Genomic DNA, 13,154 nt, shown 5'->3' with positions numbered 1-13,154 from the left:
CGACCCCGACCCTGACCCCCGAGTGCAGGTTCTCCGAGGTACCTTCTGAGTCTCCATCGGCTCCTGGACGAATCTCGGCCCCTTGGGGCAGGGACAGCTCGGCCTCTGGTCTCCGTCTCTGCAGAGTCATGGATCCTGTGCAGCTTATACTTCAGAGTTTCTGAAAGTGGGCTTTCCAGGCCCAATGGGGTCAGTCATTTAGGGGCACTTGTTAAAGATGCGTATCTGGGGCCTGTTTTGGCCGAAATCCTAGTCCCCAGTACCTCCGAACACGACTGCCTTTGGAGCCAGGGCCTGCGAAGAGGTTATTAAGGTAAAATGAGGTTGTCGGGAAGGCGGGCCAACCCACGGTGCCTCCTGCCGTTATGAGAAGGGGTGGTGAGGACACCGACCCCCCCAGGGAAGGCCACGTGAGGCCACAGATCTGCATGCCACGGACAGGAGCCTCCGGATCGGTGCAGGCTTCCTGTTAAGGTTCCACGGCGCAGGGGTGTGAACGGCGCTCCGAGGCGAGCCACACAGTGGCCACCCTTCCTCCGACCCCTCAGCAGGGGACACAGCTAGTCCTCTCCTCCGCTGTGTTCCTGACTGCTTTCCTCCCGACCACGGGTCGCCCCGTGACCTGCAGGGCTGTCTCCCTGGGCGCGCTGGCCTCCAGCCTCACGGCCCCCGAGTTCCGCCCGGGGCCGCGTCTTGTCCCTCACACCGCGTCCCGAGGTGACCGCTCCTACAGCTGATGTCCGCTGCGAACCAGGGAAGTCCACGGGGATCGCCCCAGCTGGTCACCCGTAACCCACGGTCCGCGTCCGTGGCCCGCGCCGCCGAGCCGTCTCCGTGATCACCGCCTCTGTGCAGGTGCTCTGCGACAAGTCCCCACTTCCGGTCCCGGTCCCTCCATCCTCCCTCCGCAAGGGAAAAAGGAGGACTTCTTAAACTGGAACTGGATGGGGCTCCCCTGATAAAAGTCCTCAGCTCTTCCCTGGCAGAGCTGGGCTCCTCACCGGCCACGCGCCTCGTCCCGTGTCACACGTGGCCACGCCAGTCTCCCTCGGAAGGCCTGGGAGGTGTTCAGGCTCTTGCCTCCTCGAACAGCTCACTGTTTCTCCCCTGAGAGACGTCTTCCCTGAGGAAGGTCCACGCAGCCCCCACTCCCGGTCAAGTGTCTGCTACGCTCCATCACGGGGCCGCGCTTCGTTCTCCCACTCAGGGCGCCCGTCACACCTCCAGTCATTTTATGCTTCTTCAGATCTGGAACTCATGCTCCAGGAGGGCGGGGGCGGCACTGTCGGGGCCGCGCGAACAGCACGGTGCCTGTGCCCGGGAGATGCTCGACAGACATCTGTGACTAATGACTGAAGCGACGTGAGCACTGGAAGCCGTCACCCACTGAGGCAGAGAACTCTGCTACCACTGAACACGACCCGCATTCAGCATCCCTGCCGGAGGCGTATGTGTGGCCATGCACGTGAGATCAGCAGACGCTGCGGTTTCGTGGAAGGCACAGCGGCTGGATCAACACCACCACCTCTTGAACTATGTTCTGAATCAGTCTGCCAGAGCTGCTTCTCTCGGAAATCTCTTACATCGATGAGTTATTGAATCAAGCCAGGCCAGTCTAGGAGAGCTGCAAATCCGCTCAGGTGATGCCTTTGTTTCAGGCAGCAAATTTCACTGGAATTATGATCACAATTAATAACCGTCTCTCCTGAGAGGGCACGAGGAATGGAATCTGCCTTCACCGATGTAAGACTTCCATTGGTTCTTCATCAGAGGGGTGGGCTACGTGTAGATAATCAGAAATACAAAAACTTGGACTACCAGCGGTGACTTGGGAGATTTAGTTATAAAGCGGGAATTCTGTGGGATTATGGCCCTTGACATGGACTTTCATATTCTTAGGAAATTTTTTTTAATGTTTATTAATTTTTGAGAGAGAGAGAGAGACAGAGACAGAGTATGAGTGAGCAAGGGGCAGAGAGAGAGGGAGACACAGAATCTGAAGCAGGCTCCAGGCTCTGAGCGGTCAGCACAGAGCCCGAAGTGGGGCTCAAACTCACAGACGGTGAGATCCTGACCTGAGTCGAAGTCGGACGCTTAAATGACTGAGCCACCCAGGCGCCCCCCAACTTCCATATTCTAACCTCCTTTGTGTGAGAGCACTAACAACGCTTTTCATCCAATATTAAGGGATATGCTAAATGTGAAGATTTAGCAAGATTAAAGGGACTTCGGTAAAAAAAAAAAATCAGACATCTGTCGTGTAATACAACATATGAAAATGTGCCTTCCTTGTCTCTTTCCTTAACAGAATGTTGTCGCCTTTCCTGTTTGGGCAAGACAGAGCTGCTCATCTTCCCCTCACGGCTCATCTGGTTTTGCCCGAGCTGCTTGCGCGACAACGCTCTGAAGAGAGAGACATGTTATCCATGGTGGATGTTAATGCACTTAACACTAGGTTATTTACAACAAGCTGGAAACCTTACACACCCTACCCGCCATACAGGATAATCACTCTGCACCGAACAACACAATTAAAACAGGAAGTATTTGAAGAACATCCAATTTTCGTGAAGACCTCATTTAGGAGGCCAAAGGGGAACAGGTAGACTTGGCAGCATAATGACTAATTATTTTGTTCAAAAGCTGGAAAAGTTGCTGAAGGAATATTGGGGCCTCTGACCGCTGCTGGGCTTCGAGGGCCACAAGCAGTATTCGATGTTAGGAGAAGCCAGTTTTAAAAGCTCCGTGCCCCTCTCTGCCCCACACACACCCCAGAGAAAATCTTCAGAGGAACTGTTTTACAAAACCGGAACAAAAACCCTTTCCCCCAAATGCCTCTGGGGGAGGAGTGGTGGGGAGAGGTCGGGAAGGGAGAGGGAAGACGTGGTCAAGAGTGCAAAGTGAAATGTTCTATACATTGTGCAGATCTGCTCCTTAAAAGTCGACATGGAGCATACCATGTGAACTGCCACATTTATAACCCTGTGCTGATATTCAAATTTTCTGTCTTAAGCTAAAGAAAGATTGAATACCCTGCTGTTGTGTGGCCAAGATTGAAGAGGTGTCTCACTGACATTGTTCAAAGTTTATGAAAATATATGAATGCTCAAATGTCATTGGCTTTGCGCCTCCACCAGACTGTGGTTTTATGAGAAATCAGTCTTTTAATCAAAATGATTGAATACCTTAAGGTCGAATCCAAAGATATCAGTTAATATCTAGAAACGTGCTATTTCTGCAAATTTTGCCAAGCTGTACATATTGTGGTGCATTTTAAAGTGTTAATTTGTGCGTTCCATATTGAAAATTGATCTTGAGTTTTAGCTTTTTGTCAAGCAAAAACATATGGTTACAAGCTCTATGCATTTTACGTGACGGCTGTTGAAGCTGTCACATGTGCAAACTTGATAACCGATGTGACACATACGCAAATAATTTGCTTGTTTAGTAACAATTCAAAGATTCATTATTCATGCAAACACACATTTTTTAAAATGATCAGATGGAAATAGTCTCCATTTTGTACAACCTAGTCTGGTTGGTGTGCAAACCCAGATAAAATAAAGCTGGGAACTAAATGGTATTAAACAAATCCAAGAATATGGGTATTTTCAGATAATTATTGAACCAGATGGTGTTTTTTGTTAATTCTGCCATCAGTCTGAGAACTTGATGTCTTACATCTGCACTTGGTAAAATAAATTTTACCACTGACATTATTTCAGTTTTCTTAAAATATTTCAATCAGTTTTAAACCAAGATTTGCAAACATCTGCCACAGTACATGCCTATGAGATGAAATTATTTTGAGATAATTCCTTTAAAAATAGACACCATTTACATGGGATTTTAAATTTATCACCCTTTAAACGAAATCTTCAGAATTACTAGCCTGAATGTTTAATAACAAGGAAAATGAGAATAAGATGGCACGTTTGAGAATGAACGCGGTTGCCATGTCATGGGAAGGGCTGGCTCATCTGGAGAGAGCATCTTGGAATTCTACACTGCGTTATTTCACAGCCCCGACTCAACACAGGAACGTTAAGTACATTTCTTTCTGTGTCCTTTACGTACATTTTCTGTGCAGTACGGTTAAGTGATAGAAATATAGGATGGATTAATCAAAAGACACAGAGGATACAGGGATTTTATCTGCAGGTAAGTCAATCAGCCTAATTGACTTCTCTCTCATCACGACTGGTCCCGGGCTCTGCCCTGCCTACACCCGCGCGGAGCCCCAAATACACACCTAAAACCAGAGGGCCAGGGTTAGGTTCTTTTCAGACATGCAAGTAGGAGCTCTTGAAGACGCATTTTAAACATAAACACCCTCCAAATGGCTTAACTTCTTTAAGGTAACAATTCTCATTACAGCCCACAAGCAAAACCTTGTTTTCAAACTTAATCATGAATTCAAACCTTCTGTTACAGAATAGACTGCACTTGGGCAACAGTCTTCTGCTTCCAGGTTAGATGAGGAATTTTGAGGGAAGGTCTGAGATTCCTCCCTATGCTCCCCCCATTTATTTTTTTTCACCCAAATCAGACCTCTGAAACAAAACAATCATTTAGCACAGTACTTTCCGAAGATCTGCTGCAGACCAAAAGCAAGCAACCACAACAAAAAAACTAGTCTATTACACTGATAACTAATTCTGAACTATTCCAACTGTTAGCAGTAGTACATAAAAGGAGCTAACAGAGGTAATCCGATAAAGAGTTTCCCATTTGAAACTCGGTTCTATTTCACCTGGAGAATGAGACAATTTGCCCTATACCACCAATGCTTGCATTCTAGTAGGTGCCCCGATAGCCAGAGTAGCTGACATTTCACAATGAGGACTCCACAGCCTTGAGCACCTTGCAACCTGCCTCCTCCCAGAAAGTGCAACCAGTAGTGATAGTAACCCAAGCAAGTCGACCTCTGATTGTTCTGGGAGGTGGGAGGTAGGAGGTTCTGGGAGGCGAGAGCAAGTGGTCAGCTATCGGCAGCTCAAATCAGAGGCGGCGCCAATAAGCCGAACCCCAAGAATTCAGCTGCTTTACTTGGCTGCTTTATTCCCTCAATTACTCTGACGAGGGGTTATTAAAATTTGCTACTATGAATTATTAATTCTACTTATATATGATACATTATTAATTATATAATATTAATTATAATTAAAAATATAATTCATATCAGTTGATCATAATAATTAATATCTATTAATTATAGTAATTAATGATAGCAAAATAATAGCTAATAATTCAAAGCTTATTATATGATGTATGCTAAGTGGTAACTTTTATAGCACCATTTTACTCATAAACTCTTAGGCAGCACATTCTCGTGTTACCCCTATCTGACAGAGGGGTAAACTCAAGTCTAGAGGAGAGGCTATTGCCCAAGGCCACCTAGCTACTGAATGACATTTGCAGAATTTAAACCCTGGTCTGCCTGCCCTGGGAGCACCTTGCCATGCCCTTGACCATGGCTGAATGTTATCCAAAGTTACTGAAGGAGGTTTACATAGCCTTCTTCTAACCCATAACATTCAGGCTGCTTTTTGTAAATAGCACTGGGGAAGTATTTTTCTTTTTCACTCCCCCTCTCTTACATCAAAGGATGATTGAGGTACTTGTTTCATATCATCAAGTTAATTTCCAAAAAGTCAAAGGCAGTTAAAACTATTACGCACAGTAGATGCACATTACATCGAACTCTTTTGTGTTTCTCTTCTGTTAGTGAGCTAAAAGTATATAATTGCTGCTTTCTTTTAAAAATCAAGTCTGCGTTAGTTTACTTCTCAGGATGAGGAACACCTCTCCAGATATCTGTGTAGAAGTTGTATTTTCTGTTTTATGATTGATTTTTTTAAAACTTATTTATTGGTTGCAGTGCATTTTCCTGTTGGTTTGCATGAGCTCTTTATATAAAAAGATATATAATATTAATGTGTTATTTGATGAAAGATTATCTTCTTTTTAAAAATTTTTTTAATGTTTTATTTATTTCTGAGAGAGAGAGAGAGAGAGAGAGAGAGAGAGAGAGACAGCGAGACAGCATGAGCAGGGGAGGGTCAGAGAGAGAGGGAGGCACAGAATCTGAAACAGGCTCCAAGCTCTGACCTGTCAGCACAGAGTCCGACGTGGGGCTCGAACCCACGAACTGTGAGATCATAACCTGAGCCGAAGTTGGACGCTTAACCGACTGAGCTACCCACACGCTCCTGTAAGACTGCATTTCTGAGTTCAACCTCAGTCAACTTCTACAGGTTCTAATATGACATTTTATTTTTTATTCCTTTTTAGTCTACTGCTATATTTTTGATTTACTTGTTTTTTCCCTATTAATTACTATTTTAATATTTACAGGTGATTTTTTTTTTTTCCTGTTTAAACTTCTATTTTTTTTTTATCACACTGCAGTTGGAGTATGAGTTGGTAATTCCTGGTTTTTAAAATTTACTAAAATTTCCCTCAAAGCTGATTATAAGCTCCATACATTTTCCATAGAGCCTCGATCATAAAGTTGATGCTGTGTTTAATGATGCCATGTTATATATTTGTTAATCTCATCTTAATTATATTGTTCAAATGCTCCACTTGATTTTTCTAATTCCCGATTTACCACGGACTGCTACAGGCCAAATGCTCCCCCTGAACTGTCTTTACACCATTCTCTTTGAATCCAATTACACTTTGCTTAGTGGACCTTTTGCTAGATTATTCGTATTGCTGTATCTTCATCTGTTTATTTAATCATCTACACTGTTAAACACACATGATGTGCCAGATACTTTCCTGCGCTGTGGGGACGTGGCAGTGAGTACCCCTGTTCCCCCTGGGCTGTGGGGATGCAGCAGTGAGTACCCCTGTCCCTCCTGGGCTGTGGGGACGTGGCAGTGAGTACCCCTCTCAAACATAGGGGCAGGAAAATAAGGCAAATAAATAAAACAACAAGTATTCTGGATGATTTCAGATATACTCTGAAGACGAACCAAGAGCACTGACTGACAGCAAAATTGAGATCTGACAAAAACGTTATGCGGCGATCTCCGCGTCATGGGGGATGTGCTGGGGAAGGGGGTTTGGGGAAGGGTTCAGTTTTAAACAGGCTGTCAGAAAAGGCCTTGATGAAAAGGTGACATTAGCAAAGACTGAAAGTAGAAGAAGGGGCAGACCACATGGCTGTCTACAGGAGGAATAGTAAGTGCAAAGGCCCTGAGGTCAGAGCATGCTTGTCATGTCTGAGAAATAGCAAGGAAGCCAGTGTGGCTGGAGCAGAGATGAAGCCTGGGAGCCATGTTAGGCAGTGTGAACATTTTGGCTCCTAAGCAGCAAGCCATGAAGGCTTCTGAGCAGAAAAGGAACATACACGGACCTATGTTTCAGAACTGCACTGGCAAATATGATAGCCATTAGCCACCTATGGTTAATTTAGGTTTGTTAAAATTTTAAATTAACTAAAATGAAAGAAAACTGAAACTTCAGGTCATTGGTTGCACTAGCCACACCTCATGTGTTCAACAGCCACAGGTGCTGTGTGGCTAGTACTGGGCGGCACAGAACTAGAACATTCCCTTCATCACCCAACAGTCTCCTGGGCAGTGCTTTTCAGAAGGGCTCCTCTGGCTATGGTGCTGAAGACTGAGCCGCGAAGCAAGGGTGGCCGCAGCGAGAGCAACGGGAGGCTACTGAGGACAGATGGTGGCTGCTGGGGCCAGAGCGAACGGTGGAAGAGGGGACAGTGGCCTGACTTCAGGTCGATGTTAAAGATTAGCCACGAGCATCTGCTGTCACCCGGATTCGCAACTACCCAGTCAGTTCTTCGAACGGCACGAGTGTGTTATGCACCAGCCAGACTCTGCCCATCACTGCCTCATGACCTGGAGGAACGGTCCGTGCTGGGGGTGGCTGGACAGTACGTGCATCTAGGGTACTCCATATAAAACTGGGAAAGCTTCAGTCCTATCACCTCCCCCCCCAAAAAATAAATGGCTCTCTAGTCCTTCCACAATGGAGGGCCACGTGGGAACTGGAAAGAAACGTCCAAATTTCCCTTAAGCTGACACACAGTATATGAGTCATTACCCTTTAATAACTGAGCAATTAACCTCTAAGGTTACAAAGTATCCCTGTAGCAGGTATGGAAAACTTGGGTGAAGTGACCATATCCTCTTACGTGAGTGAGTCCTGAGCAGGAAAAGTCCTTTGTGAACCGCAACAGGCTTCACAGATGCTTGTTACTGTCTAGCTCAGTCAGTAGCAGTGGTGGTACATCACTTACATACTACTTTACCAAGGTTTCAGACACGACTAGATTTTCTTTTCTATACCTGCAACATGGTACATGCTCCATAAATATTTGTGGAAAGGGGAAAAAATGCATAAACTGGTTCTCACTACCACTCAGTTTTATATTAGGAGTACTGCTGAGTTGGCTAAGTCTCCGGGTGGTAAAAATGTTCGAGGTGTTTTGCCCGGGACCTGGTGAACTAATGGATAAGCTACAAAAAAGTCCTTCTACTTGGCCTTCAGGGTGGTTGTGAGAACAGTGGCCACAGACACTACCGCTTCTCCGTTTTCAGCCCTTCAGACATGCTTTGATGAAACACAGAGGACTCAGCAGTAGTGGCCACAGCTAAAATATGCCAGGGCCAAGCAAAGGTGACGTCATTCCAGGGCAGGGAATCAGAAATAGAAGATAAAAACATAGTCTGATCATAACTAGACCCAGAGAAAACTCATAGGATGGAAGTTATAACATTTGGTTGAATTGGAATTATTACCGATACCCTTATCTTAAATTCCATATCTTCAGTGGGACAGGCTGGAGACTAATACAGCACATTATTAATTTGACCATGCCGTTAAACCTCAGTTGCACCGTAGGAACGATCATCGTAAAGAGCATCAGGGTCAGGCTGGTTCACAGAGCTCAGTACGCACCAAGGCAGTAATGTCCCGCATAGAAACATGGGCTATCCTCAGTCCTGTCACAGCAGGGGGCGTTGACAAAAGTAGTCGGTGACAACTGTGATGATTCGAATACTGAAATAGGTTGAAGGTACTTACTATTTTGAGTTCAAAAGGACATGTAATTGTTACCAGGTATTTTAAGTAACTAATTTAGGGAAATTTAAGAAGTTAGAAATTAGTCCCAAATAAAATGGTAAGACCAAGATTCTAGCTATCAAGTAGGTGAACCAGGAAAAGATAAAGTTTTTGACTCATAGAACAGACCTCTTGTTCTGTATGTTGAAGCAAATAAGTGTCCATCATTTTAATGTTCATAAATGCAGGGCTTCTAATATTTTTCCTTATATGGGCTTTCTGGTGCTTTCTGCCACTTTCTGGCACTACTCAAAATCATAATACCAAATAACCATTTAAAGTTATAATATTTTATTTTATTAAAAATTCTTTTAATGCTTTATTTATTTCTGAGAGAGAGAGAGAGAGAGAGAGGCAGCGTGAGCAGTGGAGGGTCAGAGAGAGAGGGAGACACAGAATCTGAAACAGGCTCCAGGCTCTGAGCTGTCGTGGGGCTTGAACCCATGAACCGTGAGATCATGACCTGAGCCAAAGTCGGACGCTCAACTGACTGAGCCACCCAGGCACCCCTAAAATTATATTTTAATGGTTTAAATGTAGTTCCTGTCCATTTTCATATTTAAGAGTTTTTTTTAATCTGACGACAACAACAAAAGCCTTTGAAAATACACATAGGATTCAGCCAAGACTATCATTGATGGTCTGTTTCATTTCTTGTCAGTAGACACCATTAAAAGTTATAAAACTATAACAACTGTTTTCATTTATATCTCTCTCCGATTACCCTGATAGCTGCAACGTCTGATAGAGGTTCAAGATCTGTAAAGCTTGTCACATTACAGAAACATGTCTCCCTAAACGAAATGTGAAATTCCAGTAATTGAAATGATAAATCTAGTGTTTTTTGCTGGAGTACTTTTGATGAGAACGGCAGTCGTAAATTAGGAAATATTCTGTGCTGTTATATCATAGTAAAAGCCTTTCCATTACCTGTTGTCAGTCACTAGGGGTGGGCAAATAACTCAGCTGTCAATCTAGCTAGAAAACCCGAAGTTCTGTGGATGATCAATAAAGAACATATATATAAACTCTCCATTATTTTCATATAATTTTTTAGACAACTCTATGTTGTTTTCTTTCCTTGAACTGGAGCACATCTCATTTATTCAGAACCAGTTTGGAGATTGGAATGTTTCATTGTTCTATTGCTTGTTATATGTTGCCATGTTTTCAAATAGCGTATGAGTATTAGATTCAGTAAGGATAAGCATCGATGCCTGCTGCTGAGGGTAAGTGTACATAGGATACAGACCTAACTGAATTATAATAACTGTTACCTCCATTCCTTTATTGATTTTTCGGCTAAAATATTTATTGCCTTATGTTTTTACTTTACAGGTCTATTCTTTCGCATTTCTTCAGATCACACAGAAATATTCTAGAAATTATATCCCTTTCGCAGGATTCTGAACAAGAGCAAAGCAAAAGAGAAACACTGGTATTTCTCTCCCAAATCAGCTCGCCTACAGAATATACAGGGGAAGGAAATATATAGTTTAGTGCTTTAGTTAAAACAATCTGTGTGTCTCAATTCTTGAAACCAGATAACAGGAGGTATGTTTTTTAAGTTACTATGAAATCTCCAACTCACTACTATTGCTGAAGCCTAACACCCATACACTGACTTCCTGTTCATCTGCATAGTCCTGTTCGATTCATACAAGTTTTAAGGAAAGAAAAACAGCAATAGGGATAAATTATCTTTAAGTTTTACTTTCAGCTTTAATCAAAAAAAAAAAAAAAAAAGTAAAAGTACTTGAAATGTCAATGAAAAAGATTAATGGCGACAAAGTAACTCATGTCCCTTACCCTCAACACATTAAACTTCATTTATCACATATTTTATTTTGGTTGATGGTGTAAAAAGTGGTCAAAAGAAAAAGAATCTGACTACTCAAGAGGGTAAGTGGCAAGATTAGAGGAATCATTTATCTGGAAGGAAAGCCCTGATTTGGTGAAGAATGTGCAGTTGTGCACATCTTTATTGAAAGCAAACTCAGAGTTACTTGGAGGAAGACGAAACGACAAGAAAGAAAGAAGAAAATGGCTTGACCTTTGAGAAAGTAGTAGGGATGACTTCCATTGGAAGAAATTAAAATGGCGTGTGTGGTGTCAGCCAGTGGCAGGAAAAAGGACAATGGCCATCTGAGAACGGAAGGCGCACTAACGGATTCTGTGTGTCTGGAGGAGTCAGATCGGTGACCAGGGACTCAATTGACACAAGAAGATTGTCATTTCTTAATTCCCCTAAATCCCAAAGTAAAAACCTTACTTACGGTCTTTAGAAAATGTAAACCTTTAGATTCCCGAGTAAGGGGAGACACGTGAACAGACGGATTTTCTAAGCTTGCTCTGCCTCCCCCACCCCTTGCCTACGTGTTCACTGAGCTGGGACCAGGCACCCAATATGCACAGTACACTCATCTGGTAGCAGTTACACACAGTTCAAGGCTTTTCCTTAGAAAATGAAAAGGCTTCTATAGAATTTGACCTGCAATCTGAAGTCTTTTTGGCAATAGAAATGTCGAGTACTGAACAAATTCCCTCAAGAACTCCGGCTACACAAGAAGAGTACTCCACACACTGACGCCCTGAGCCTAAACGGGCCGATTTAATGTTCTGGATGTCGTTCACCTGTAAGTTCAAAAGGCAGAAGTCAAGAAAACAGGTGGACAAAAATATAAGGCAAACAGAACACTCAGGTACTTTACTGTTAGAGAGTATATGCGCTTTAGGGACCGCTTTCTCAGGGCTCCCGGGGTCCCAGGGGGTCCTGCGAAGAGCTGGAGCAAGGGCCAGGGGCGGTACACTCAACTTCCACCTCTCCACTCGGAGGGGGTGCATTATGCTCCCTCAAACCGGGACAGCAGTCCTCTCCAATTAGCACACGTCTCACTAAATGTGAGTGCTTCTGTTTTCACCTTGCTTCATGGGCAGAAATCCAGAGAACATTTCTGCCGGCTTTCTTTCCTCCGGTAACTAAACCACATGTTTTTCTCTTTTAGACAAAGCCTTTTAGGGGCTTTTTATTCAAGAGGGATAAGTGAGGGAAGAAAGGGGTGTGCTCCAAAGTAAGGAGGGCTCTTTTCTCTGCTGCCATTTGAATTTGTCATTAAAAGTGCAAAGGAAAAAAACAACTACTCATCACTTAATAAATATGGATCTACAACAATTCCTGCTGTGAAACATCACGTCTTCACTAAGAAAGAGGAAAACGAGTTTCTCCCAAACCTTTATTTGAATTTACACGGAACACACTTTCCTAAAATTGCCCACATGTCACTGAATCTATTTTTCTTTCTAAATCAGGCATTAAATATGCATCCTGACTCCCACGTAGGCAATCTGCAGCACAGCAAAATGACTGTGTATTCAATTATAGGCTAAATAAATATAGCAAACATTAGGGGGAAAAGTTTCCAACCCTATGGGCACCAGGCAGGGTCTTCTCCCCCTTGCAGAACCACAGGCACGGTGTCCAGGGTTGCAGTGACACAGGCGAGACCTTCTAGGAGCCGGTAAAAAAATGGGCCTCTTCTGTAGTTAGATACACGGCCAATTTGGAGGGGGAAAAAAAGATGAAGAAAAAAGAACTTGTCTGGGGAGTTAGTCGCTGAATCTAGCATGTATTTAAAGTGAAAGCAGGTTTTATTTTAATGAACAAAATAAGCCACTCATGCAATAAGGTATTTATATCCCCCTTTTTCTATTATGAAATTAGGTTAACATTTCTATAACAAACTGAATTGCAAAACAGCAAATTCACGACAAAGTTAATATTTTTTTCCTTCGTCCTTGTTCAACTGCAGAGGTTTTTAGAACAAATGCTACCATGATGCATGATCCATTGAGATCACAGGGAATATCTGCTTCTAACCTTTCTACTATTATCAGCCTCATTCAATAATTTGGAAGAAATACTTTTGTTTGAAGTCACTGCTATGCGTCTCCTACAAAGCTCAGCAAAACTGGAAAACACATTGGGGTTAAAATAATCATAAATCACTGAAACATCACACTGGATTCCGCACCCCCACCCCACCCCGAGCCTGAAA

General features: G+C 43.5%; 1 protein-coding gene and 1 long non-coding RNA gene across 2 annotated transcripts in view; one reads left to right on the top strand and one right to left on the bottom strand.

The window, feature by feature from the left end:
- The window catches only part of ZNF407 (zinc finger protein 407), a 445,422-nt gene that overhangs the window by 43,604 nt on the left and 388,664 nt on the right, over positions 1-13,154 (bottom strand). The window lies entirely within an intron of this gene.
- LOC144222207 (uncharacterized) lies at positions 1,133-2,557 on the top strand. The gene is made up of 2 exons (XR_013332339.1): positions 1,133-1,743; positions 2,309-2,557. It is a non-coding gene; the product is annotated as an uncharacterized LOC144222207 (long non-coding RNA).

This window comes from Crocuta crocuta, unplaced genomic scaffold (genome assembly GCF_008692635.1).
Source record: "Crocuta crocuta isolate KB4526 unplaced genomic scaffold, BGI_CrCroc_1.0 scaffold101, whole genome shotgun sequence".
Classification (NCBI taxonomy): domain Eukaryota; kingdom Metazoa; phylum Chordata; class Mammalia; order Carnivora; family Hyaenidae; genus Crocuta; species Crocuta crocuta.
This window is presented reverse-complemented; position numbering and strand designations above follow the sequence as displayed.